Source organism: Akebia trifoliata, chromosome 9, assembly GCF_017979445.1.
Source record: "Akebia trifoliata isolate Shusen 1 chromosome 9, ASM1797944v1, whole genome shotgun sequence".
NCBI classification, from domain to species: Eukaryota; Viridiplantae; Streptophyta; class Magnoliopsida; order Ranunculales; family Lardizabalaceae; genus Akebia; species Akebia trifoliata.
In genome coordinates this window covers 3,586,439-3,598,234 of record NC_141383.1, presented here as the reverse complement: position 1 = coordinate 3,598,234, position 11,796 = coordinate 3,586,439, and positions in this window count along the sequence as shown.

Genomic DNA, 11,796 nt, shown 5'->3' with positions numbered 1-11,796 from the left:
AATCCTATGTTATATACACAATGGTTGAGAAGCTGATTTAGGAAATATATAAATGGTAAATCTAAATCTATGCTACTGTTACAATGTACAGCTGTAGAATTCAAATCTTAGAATCAGATTTGAATATATAATTAATGACAGAATATATAGCTGTAGAATTCAAATCTTAGAATCAGATTTGAATATATAATTAATGACAGAATATATGATATGGGCTAGACATGCTCTGTTTTGATTTGAGTAGGATCCACGCATGCTTCCCTTATAATATTAACCTTATTAGAATAAGATCATACATACAAATAAAAAAATAAATAAAATAATATGAATATATCTTTGCATTGACATGATTATCTAAATCTTTGACACAATTCTGTCAAATAATTCCCCACCAGCCACATATTCAAGAAACATATAAATCCCTATGAATTCTTGCTTTATTAAGCTATAACTTATTTTATAATTAGCAAGCAAGAATCTCATCAGCGGGTGCATTGTGTTAGCTTTAGAAATAAGTTTGGGACTAGGGCCTATAAATGCAAATGATTTTCCTCTTTTAGATGGTGAGGAATTAAATTATCTAGTTTTAAGCTTAAAGGCATGAATAACAATCTATTGGATCTCACCCAAATAAAATTATTTAGTGTCATTCCTCTTTTAGATCATGTGAGATTTATTTAGACTTATATAGAATTAAGCAAGAAGTTTCTTACTGCTATTGCAGTCATGCTTAGAGACCCCAATAGCAAGCTATTGCAAAGGACCTTTTTCTCAAAACACTGAGAAATGTATATGTATGCTTCGGGTTATAAAGGCAATTTTCCCATAATCAGATTAAGAAATTGACTACAAGAAACACCATTTTTCAAACTTTTTGAATTTTCAAAATTCATGGACCAATGTAACTAAGGATCGATAGGCTATTGTAACAAAGCAAAAGTATTGCGTTCTTAAAAAGAAAGTGAATTCCTTATGGTGTAAAATATTACACTAATTAGGGTACACAAAATAAAGACCCTAACAACGTTTCAATGAACCATCCACATTGATTTTAAACCATCTAAAATCACTTTTTTCTTGCATGCTCTTGATTAAAGAATGAATGTCATCGCAAAATGGTCAAAAGTTTTCCAACGAGTGAATTTCTAACTACAAGCCTACTTGTATAGTTTGTGTAGTATTTTCCTTTACACATATTGTAATACCCCGAATTCTAATTAGTATCTCGAGAAAAAAATAGTGAAATTTGGAGAAATTATAACAGAGGGACTTAAGGTAAAATACTCATATTTTATTTTGTCTATTTTTAACGAAATTTAACTTTTCCATTGGATTCAAAATGATTGAAAAATATACTTTAGCCTATAAATACAACTTAATCAATAATCGATTAAAAAAAGTTATCAAATCCTCGAGTTTTGCATTAGATATTTATTAAGTAGGTAAACGACACTTTAGAGAAATAATTTGAGGAATCCGATCATGCCATTAGATTCGTATAAAAAAATAACCCAAAATAAAGTATAAGATTATCCAAATCGACATTCGGGAAAAATAACTTCTGAAATGACGCTTATGTCCCACTTAAGTTACAGATATCTGAATTTTATTAAAAAAAATTGATTTCTTCATATTCTCCTCTCCAAACAAAACTCATCTATTTTCCCTCAAAATTTACAACTCAGATCTACATCGAACCAGATTGATTCAAGCTTTACTGCAAGAAAGAAAGTCGTGCACATTGTCAAGGACTACGCACGGACGCAAAGAAATTCAATTTTCGTCGGAGAAAAAATTTGGAGATTGGTCGGAGGTAATCTTAAACACCGTTCAACCGTTGAATATAGCTCAAAGTAGGTTTTCTTCCCTTCTACCTTCTAGTTATGCAATAATTTCATTGAAAATCCATGTGATCTTCGATAAATCGATTTTTTCATTACATTTATGCATATTCGAATGTATTGGATCATGTTTGCATGGTTATCTTTGATTTATCTTATTTCATTTAATTTATTTGATGTATTTTATACATTTTATAAGTAGTATAAGGTTTGTCTTGATTTTTGTCAAGTTTTGAAGAAAAAATTAGCAATTCTGAAAAAATAAATAAATTCAAATGTTACATTTAGTTCCAATTTTTATTTTTGTTGCTTCTCTATAGTATGTATACCCATTTCCTACTTTTATTTCATTAAAAATATTGAAGTAATTTTTAATTACTTTAAGTTTTTTTTATGAAATTAAGGTTTTAACCTCTATTTCAAAATGTTGGAAATGATTTTATGATCCAAATCTCATCATATCAAAATGTGATTTTTTTTAAAAATAAAACGTAAAATTCGATGTTTTCTCTCGTTTTTAAAATACGATATATTAAGCGTTCCTTTGAATTAAATAATAAAAATATTATAGTATTTTTCATGTTGTCGATGGCTTTTCAATTTTGACAACTTTGAAAAATCATTTTTTTAATACTTAGCCAAATTTTCAAAGATTTTCAACTTTTACGTCTTAAGATTTCAATACGTTTTTTGAACCTTTTTACTCAACCAAAACCATTGAATGAAGTTGGTTGATGCTTTATGAATTTCAAACAACTTTAAAGGCGAAGATACTTTGATAGATATATATGAAGTTAGACAATTGATTGATCGGATGAGTAAAGAGAACGTATATTCTCGACTGATTGTTGGGATAGTACCTGCAGTTCTACGTAGAGGTCATGCCACATAAAACGTGATAAATAGATAGATGGATGGGATGATTGATAGATAGAAATGATAGATGGTTGTCATTGGAGAGTACTACCGGACTTTATTTTGTATTTTTGATACAAAGAAATTAGTATATAGTGTACAAAAAATAAACTATTTTGTTTACCAGAAAAGGTTCGTAGAAAACCCATAAAGAGTGACGTGTTGCTGTATATCCAGAAGCGGTAAGTCAATCTAAGATAGCGCTAGATGTCATATGCTCTTCGGTAGTATGGGATACCTTAGAGCATATTACAACTTATGAGATTCGAAAATTTCTCCTACTTAATTCTTAGGAAACGTTGCGTGTAAAGACGATCTCTATATAATGTAGAGGTAGGCGGGGTTCACATGCATTGCTTCTTGATAGACTTCGACATGAAGGGTCTCTTAGACTAGTTAGTGATCACTGTTAGCCTGTAGTCATCAAACGATTGACTTCACTATTAGTTGAACTTAGTATTGGGTTCTTGGTCAATAACCAGTCTGAGCTGGATAAATGGTCATCTAAGTGTGGTATGCTAGATCGGCCACAAAATCATGTTAATAACGATAGGATTCCACATCAGATTAGAAGTCTAGAATAATGAATTGCCATTGCCGAGACAGTTATATTGGCATGTACCTCTACTCTCTTATCGACTACACCATCGTATTCTTATTATGTATTTTTTCCTTGTTTTGTGATATTTGATAGATGTTTTTTTTAGAAGATACATAGGTTACTTTAAATGATAGAAATGATATATTGAAATTATTGTAACTGTTTACTGAGTATGTTTAGACATTTATCGTATGTTACATTATGAAAAATTTGCATTATTTAACTGTTTAAATGATTACTCGTGTATGTATGACTTGCTATTAAAATGACATTCATCCTGTTGAGTAACATTTCCCTATTACTCATTCTATCCTTCCCCTTTCATATTATTCAACTATTGAAGATCCATTCTTTGAGGAGGTCCTCAAGGAGAATCAAATTGATGTCTTGCTACCATCGTGTCTTTGAGGATTAGTAGAGGATCCTAGCGTTTTTTGCTTATAGAAAATTTTGAAATTTAAAGTATTATGAGATTGAGAATTTTAATGACATCAGTGTTTGGTAATTGTTCCGCTTACTCTAGACACTTGTTTAAATGTTAGTCAAATATTTATTCTGCTGCATATATTTTCTTTTTCATAAGTAATATTGCTTGTGAATGTTCTATCAGGTTGTGTGATTGGTTACCTCACACCTTGATATTCTGATTGGAGAATCATAGGGATTCGTATTGGGATTTCGAGGCGTGACACATATAGTCTTCTAATTCGGGTTAAAGAATTGCCCAGAACCAATGTGGTATATTTAAGTGGTTCTTACCTAAACTTAAGTTCTCTCTCTCAATACAATTGGGAGGTGTTACATACGTAATTCGATTAGATCATAGAATATAATGAAAGAAGAAGAATATAGACCAATACGAGATAGTCAATCTCCAAAATCCAACAAAAGATTCAATATGTATTTTGTCAGCATAATTTCATTTATTTAAGCTCAAAAGCAATATAAATTTTAAATACAAGACGTAAATTTGACCCTAAAACATTATTCTAAACTACCTACTATCTTACACATTCAAGAAATTACACGTAACTCAACTTCTCTTACAACAAGACTATGATCCTATGCACTCCACTTATTCTAACTATTTTTCCCCTACAAGGACTTGATTTGATACACCTCATACACGTTAAACTACACTATATCAAGAGCTATAAAATATTTATTTTAACTTACCAATAATCCATTTTAGTATTTTTGATTGAAAATAAAGTTCTAGATCCTACACTCGTGAAATATTTGGGATTCAAAATCACAGCATGAATATCTGAACTAACACATATTTTAGTGTCGAAATAAGTAGGTATAAAATCCAAGTTAAACACTGAGCAAAAGGTAGCTTGTGATTCGATCTAATTCACACAAATAGATAAGAAAAGAGATAAGAGATTTAAAATTGGAATGATTTCTCTTAATTTAGATTTAGGTTTTGTGTGGTAAAAATCCATTCGTTTCTCAATCAAATCAGCGTGCATGATGGAGGGTTGTTTTAATTTCAGGGTTAAAAATAGAACATCTGCAAAGAAAAAAATTGGAAGATTAAGAAAACCTAGATTCATACTCGAACACGGTCTTCATGTCCTTCATTGGCTTTGTAACCTTAATCTAGTTGTTCAAACTCGAACCAGATATTGATTGAAAGATTGAGAGTGATGTGAGTGAGAGAGAAGAAAAATACGAGAGTGATGGAGAAGAATTACTAGAAAAAACGAGAGATCGAGCAAAATCAAAAGAGATGTGAGATCGAGAGAAATCGAGAGATTAAAGAGATGTGAGATCGAGAGAGAAACCTCTGTTTAGTAGGTTAGGGTTTTTAATCTCAAATCAATCAAGAAAGATAAATAGAAAAAGAACCTTCCCCTCAGCTCTCCCACAATAACAAGTTTGGTTTTATTTATTTTTTCTTTTCTATTAAAAAAAAAGCCTAGGCCTAAAGCTCACGAATTCAACTACAAAAAAATTTGACGGCTTGAAAACATAAATCTTATCGTCATATTTGGACTTTTTCACGTAGTGGAATTTCTCCCATATTTCATTAATTTGACAGTTTCAACCTGTCGAAAAATAAAATTTCATAATGAAAAATTCGACACCAATTTGACCCCTTGGTCCGTCGAATTTTATGAAATCTGATGGGCCATGGCCGTCAAATTTGAACTTTTTTCACATTGTGATGCTCACACACATAGCTGTAGAAAGGAATGATTTTTTTGTCACAGCAATAGAGAGAAATTCTCTTTCCTGCCCACACGCCCTCTTCGCAAAAGTAATTTCAGTTTTAATATTTAAAATCTTAAAATGGGTTATTGAGCGCACATGGATCATCACATTGTCAACCTAACACCACAACCTTCTAGATTTCATGAAAAAACTCATATTCAAAAAAAAAAAAAAAAACAAATTCGAACTTGATCTAGTGAATTAAAAATGAATATATATATATATATATTTAAAGTTCGTAGAATTTCATCCTCTATAAACATGTGGCATTGGATCATATTTCTCAAGGTAACAAGATGACCCGATCAAGAAATTTCCATTTTCACTATGGGTAGGTGAGAGAAATTTTCTCTCTTATTACTAATGTCATTTGCACCACGTGTCAAACGGTTGTTGGGCCATGACCAAAAAAGCAAATTGTAGAAAGTATTGGTGGATGTATGGGTTGGATGGCTCAATTGAAATTATGAAGGAGTTTTTGGTCACAGCTCAACACCTGTTTGACATTTGGCATAAATGAGGCAAGCAATAAGAGAGAAAATATCCCTCTTGCCCACGCTGAAAAAATGAAATTTCTTAATTAGATCATCTTGTGGCATTCAAAATTATGATCCAATACCACTGTATTGTAGATGACAAAATTTTATATATTTAAAAAAAATTTAAAATTAAAAAAGTTAATTTTCAATGTTGAATTTTAATTTTAAATTTGGGTGCTAGGTAGCCGTCCTTTTTCAACACCTTGGATCAAGCTTGAAAATTTTTATTTTTTTGAATTGTTTTTTTTTTAACATGAGTATTTGAATGAAATCTAGAAGGTTTTGGTGTTCCATTGAAGTGATTGTTTGGTCACGGACCAACATTGTTTTGACATGTGGCACAGATAACATAAGCAATAATAAGAGATTTTTCTCTCTTACCCATAGTAAAAAATCAAAATTTCCTAATAAGATCATCTTGTTGCATTCAAAAATATGATCCAATACAAAAGTGTTATAGAGGATGAATGGGTAAAAGGGAAAATATAGAAAAATTATAAGGGGTGGTATTAAGAAATAAAGTGGGTCCCAAAAAATTATAACTTGATGGCAGGGTTAAAGGGTAAAAATGAAAAAAAAAAAATTGGAAAGATATTATCAAAGAATTTTGTAGTTAAATGAGTGAAAAATGAAAAAAGAATAGGTTAAAAGGGGTGAAAGTAAAAGTATATTAAAGCTAAAAAGAGTGAAAAGTAAAGAAAATAAAGTGGGCCCCACAAAATTATAGATTGTGACCCTACCATTTTATTAAAAAATTGAGGTTAAGAGGTAAAAATTATAAATGGGTTAATGAAGAGATATAATAAAGTTCTAGAAAGTGAAGGAAATACAAAAAATTATGGTGTAAGTTGATGGGACATTTGTCTAAACACAAAATTATAATTGACGGGGTATTTATCTCCAAATCAAAAAAACACAAAACTGTAGCAACTCATATGTGTTTTATCATATAGATATATATGGGTCGGGATCCGTAAACTCGTGGAAGAGGAACTCACATGTGCACTCAAATTTCCAATAATAGATGTTGTTAAATCTAAAGATTCTAATTCATGATGATGTGGCATAGGAAATATAGAAATAAAGTCTGTTCAACCAGATTTTCTCTAAATTCTCCCATAAAAATTATGAAAAAACTACATTCATGATGTAATGTAACATTAGAAATTTATTTTAAGTATGTGTTTTGTAACACTTCTGAAGTCTGAATGGAGGTGGTCTACTTTTAAAATTTAGACTTTAGAAATTTGATTTCCATTTGTTTTGGTTTAGATTTCAGACTTTAGAATCAAAATTCAGAAGTTTTGAACCAGTGATGGAGGGATGTTGGATAAAACTTCTGAAATTTAATTTTTTTTTATATATTCTTAAAATACCCTCTTCAAAACCCTAATTTCTATCACTTATCATTTCTTTATACGAATCATAAAACCATCATTTTTAACTTTTCTACCTCTCCTTCTTCTACAATTGTATTGTCAAGGTCTCTCCCCTTTCTCTCGTTTCGTATTTGAAAACTCTATGTTCTTATACGAACCCTAAAATCCTATATTTTTCGATTAGAAAATGAATGATTATTTATTGTTTGAGTATTACCTTGTTGGAATATAATTTTTCAAATTGAAAACAATACTTTTGGGGTGTTTGATTTATTAGAAATCGAAATTAAATATGTGGATGGTTTCATTATATATAATATGTTATGTTTTTCGATTAACAATTTATTGGAATTACAAAAGGGTAATATTATCAAAATGACCATTATGTTTTAAAATTCTATTTGTAACCAGAAGCTTTTAAAAATGATAAACAAACAACTTTTTCAAAATAAGATTTCAGATATCAGAAAATAGACTTTAGATTTTAAACTTCAGAATTCAAAAGTATTACCAAACATACTCTAAGTATACAACATATTTTTCAGAGGAAAATATTATTATTTAAGATCTATGTAAGATACACGTTCCCACACATAATTATATGTTTTATTATGACAAAAAAGTCCAACCATCAATGCATCTTATGAGCAAAATAACACACTATTGAAATAAAAATAAATAAATAAATACTATAACATCAGATTTATCATCAAATCCTACATTAAGCAATGAACCAAAACACAGACCATCATAATACCATTGAAATTAACCATAGACCTACAAAACAATGAATTAGTTTTGTTTTTAAATTTTAAATTTTTTAAAAACATATTTAAAACATAAAAAAATTGAATGATTGAGATTATGTGAAGTCCTAGATTTATTTTCCTATGAGCAAAAAAATTCTCACAAAAAAAAGAAGTTTATAAGGTATTCATAAAAAAACACAAAATAGGTGTGATATGTCAAGCAATATAGAGGGTTTCTCCAAAACTTTCAAGTAGACTTTTCACTTCAATGCTTTTTTTTTTTTTTTGACCAAAATGGAGAAATTTGGGGTTGGATAAATGGGAAAAGTGGCATGGTTTAGGTCCACGTACAAATTTCACTCAAGTTTTTAGTGAATTTCGTAGGAGTTGGAAAAAATAATTTTTTTATTATGTATATCTATATATTTTTGTAAATAATGGTATCTGGGCTAGCTTGTGTGCATCAACTATTCCCTCCCCTAACAAGGAAGTCAACAGGGTGGCATTAGATATCATAGGTATGGCCAATTGGGTCACATTAAGTTGAATTGCCCACAACAACATGATCGATCAGGACAACAAGCTCAAGGATTTCAACATTTCCCATGGAAACAACAACTCATCCAATGGAGACAACCTCAGTAGAACTTCCAAGGAAATCAACATAGACAATAGTAACAGAATGCACAACCTTGGCCACCCCAGCAACAAGAACAAAATAATCAAGTCGGTTAGGGAGCTAGAGCCCATGGCAGAGTATATGTTATCATTCAAACAGATGCAAATGCCAACAATGCAGTGATTTGAGGTATCATTTTAATATTAAATTCCACGGCACGTGTTTTATTTGATTTTGGTTTTAGCTACTCATTCATCTCGCCTTTGTTTGCATTGCACTAGGGGTTGGAATCCTAACCCTTAAAGTATGTCTTGTGTGTAGCCACTACAATGGGAACTGGAGTAGAGATAAATAGAATATGTCGATCTTGTTTGCTTAAAATCGTTGTTCAAGAGTTAGAAACTGACCTGATTCTGTTAGATATGGGTGAGTTTGATATTATCCTCGGTATGGACTGGTAGGCAATCCATCATGTCTCGATCGATTGTTTTAAAAGGAAAGTGGTCTCTTCCATGTGCTGGATGATCCAACTTTTCATTTTATTAGAGATATAAAAAAGAGCTTCTTACTCCCAAGAGTCAACAAATTGGTTGATAATCTAGACCTTATGAGGTATCATGTCCTATCTATCTGTAGAAGAAAATCCAAGTAGTCAAAGGGAAGATTTATCTATAGTGAGATACTTCCCATATGTTTTTCCAAAGGAACTTCTTGGATTACCACCAAAAAAGAGAATTGGAATTCTATATCGACTTATATCCAGGGACGGCCTTAATATCGATCTCTCCCTATCGTATGGCTCCGATGGAGCTAAGAGAGTTGGATAATCAATTGAAGGAACTTCAAGTGAAGGGGTTCATTCGCCCAAGCACAATGTCTTGGGGAGCAGCAATTTTGTTTGTCAAGAAGGATGGGTCATTCCATCTCTACATTGATTATAGGCAATTAAATCGGGTAATGATAAAAACAAATACCCACTACCACGAATAAAAGATTTGTTTGGTCAATTGAAGGAAGCAAAATACTTCTCAAAGATGGACCTCAGGTCAGGGCATCACCAATTGAGGGTACGGGACTCTGATATTTCAAAAATCGCATTTAGAACTCCTTATGGGAATTACAAATTTTGAGTGATACCTACTCCAACAACATTTATGGACCTAATGAATCGGATCTTTCGACCTTACTTATATCATTTCATGGTGGTCTTTGTAGATGAAATTTTAATCTACTCTACCACAAGGTAAGAACATGAAGAACACCTGCACATCGCTTTGCAAACTTTGAGAGATCACTAGTTGTATGCAGAATGCGATAAATGCAAGTTCTGGCTATCAGAATTAAAGTTTTCTGGGCATGTTATTTTTGAAAAGGGCATTTCAATTAATGATGTGAAGGTTGAAGCAATAATGAAAAGGATTCTCGTAACTTGCGAGACCTTTGACTAAGCTGACTAGGAAAGAAGTAAAGTTTGAATGGGATGCACAATGTGAATAGTCGTTTCAGGAATTGAAGAGAAGGATGACATAAGATCCAGTGTTGATTAGTTCAACAAGTGGACAATGATTTACCATTTACAACAATGCCTCGTTGAAGTGTTTAGGATGTGTTTTAATGCAGCAAGTTAAAGTGGTAGCTTATGAATCATGTCAACTAAAACCTCAAGAGTAAAACTACCCCACCCATGATTTAGAATTAGCTGCAATTGTGTTTGCATTAAAAATCTGGAGGCATTATCTTTATGGGGAGCAGTTTGAGGTTTTCTTTTATCATAAGAGCTTGAAATATATATTCACTAAGAGGGATTTGAATTTGAGACAAATGAGGTGAATGGAATTCCTTAAGGATTATAATTTTAGTCTTCATTATCACCTAGGGAAGGTGAATGTGGTAGCAGATGCTTTAAACCGAAAGTCTCGAGGAATATTATCAAGGATACAAGGTTATGTAAACAATTTTCTATCTTACTTAGCCATACTCCAAAGAGTAATAGAGGCATAGAAAGAAGACAAAGGGTTGGAAGAAATTAGGGGGCAAATCTCGGAAGGAACAATACCAGAAGGTTAGTCAATCCATGCAGATAGTAATGTGCAATATTTAGATAGGCTTTGTTTGCCTAAAATTTTAAAGATAAAAAAATATGTGTTGAGTGAAAATCACAGTTCAAGTACACCGTTTGAGTTGAGTGTTGAAGGATCAAACAAATATTTATACCCCCTTACACAAATGGTTTGATCCTTCAACCCATTTGTGGAAGGGCATTTGTGTAAGGGGGTATAAGTGGATCATTTGTAACCCAAATGGTTTGATCCTTCAACCCATTTGAGTTGAGTGTTAGGTAAGGAAATATGAGTGGTGTTTCATTTAAAAGAATAGGAGTATAAGAGATTGATTTGTTGATTGAGTGTTAGGTAAGTTGAATGGAATGGATTTAGATTAGAAAAATAAGTTGTGTAAGAGATTAGTTGGTTAGGCTTTGAGAGGGTGAGGGATGTGGTGACATGTGTCCCAAATGCATGGAGATGGAGTGCTTGATTGGAGAGAATGAGTGTTTAGATGGGTTGACTGGAGATAATGAGTATTTAAATGAGTTGAAGGGGGTGTGGAAATGATTTGTGAGGATAGGCTTGGATAGAATTATGGGGGTAGGTTAGATAAGATGATGGGTTGAGATATGGGTAAATGATTTTTCAGAGAAAGCTGATGAAGGTAGGTGGTTGGATGAGGGAGGTGAGTTGAGGTGGTGACATGTGTCCCACCTTGATGATCTTGGGTGTGTAGACACCCCATTTTCTCATTTGCTTGATTAATCAACTTGTCAACCTGATCGCAATGGTTCCCAATGATGGATATTTATTCCAATACTCTATTTTGTTATTAGATATGCTTCAGAAATTCAAATAAGGTATCTCAAACTAACAAAACTATAGAAA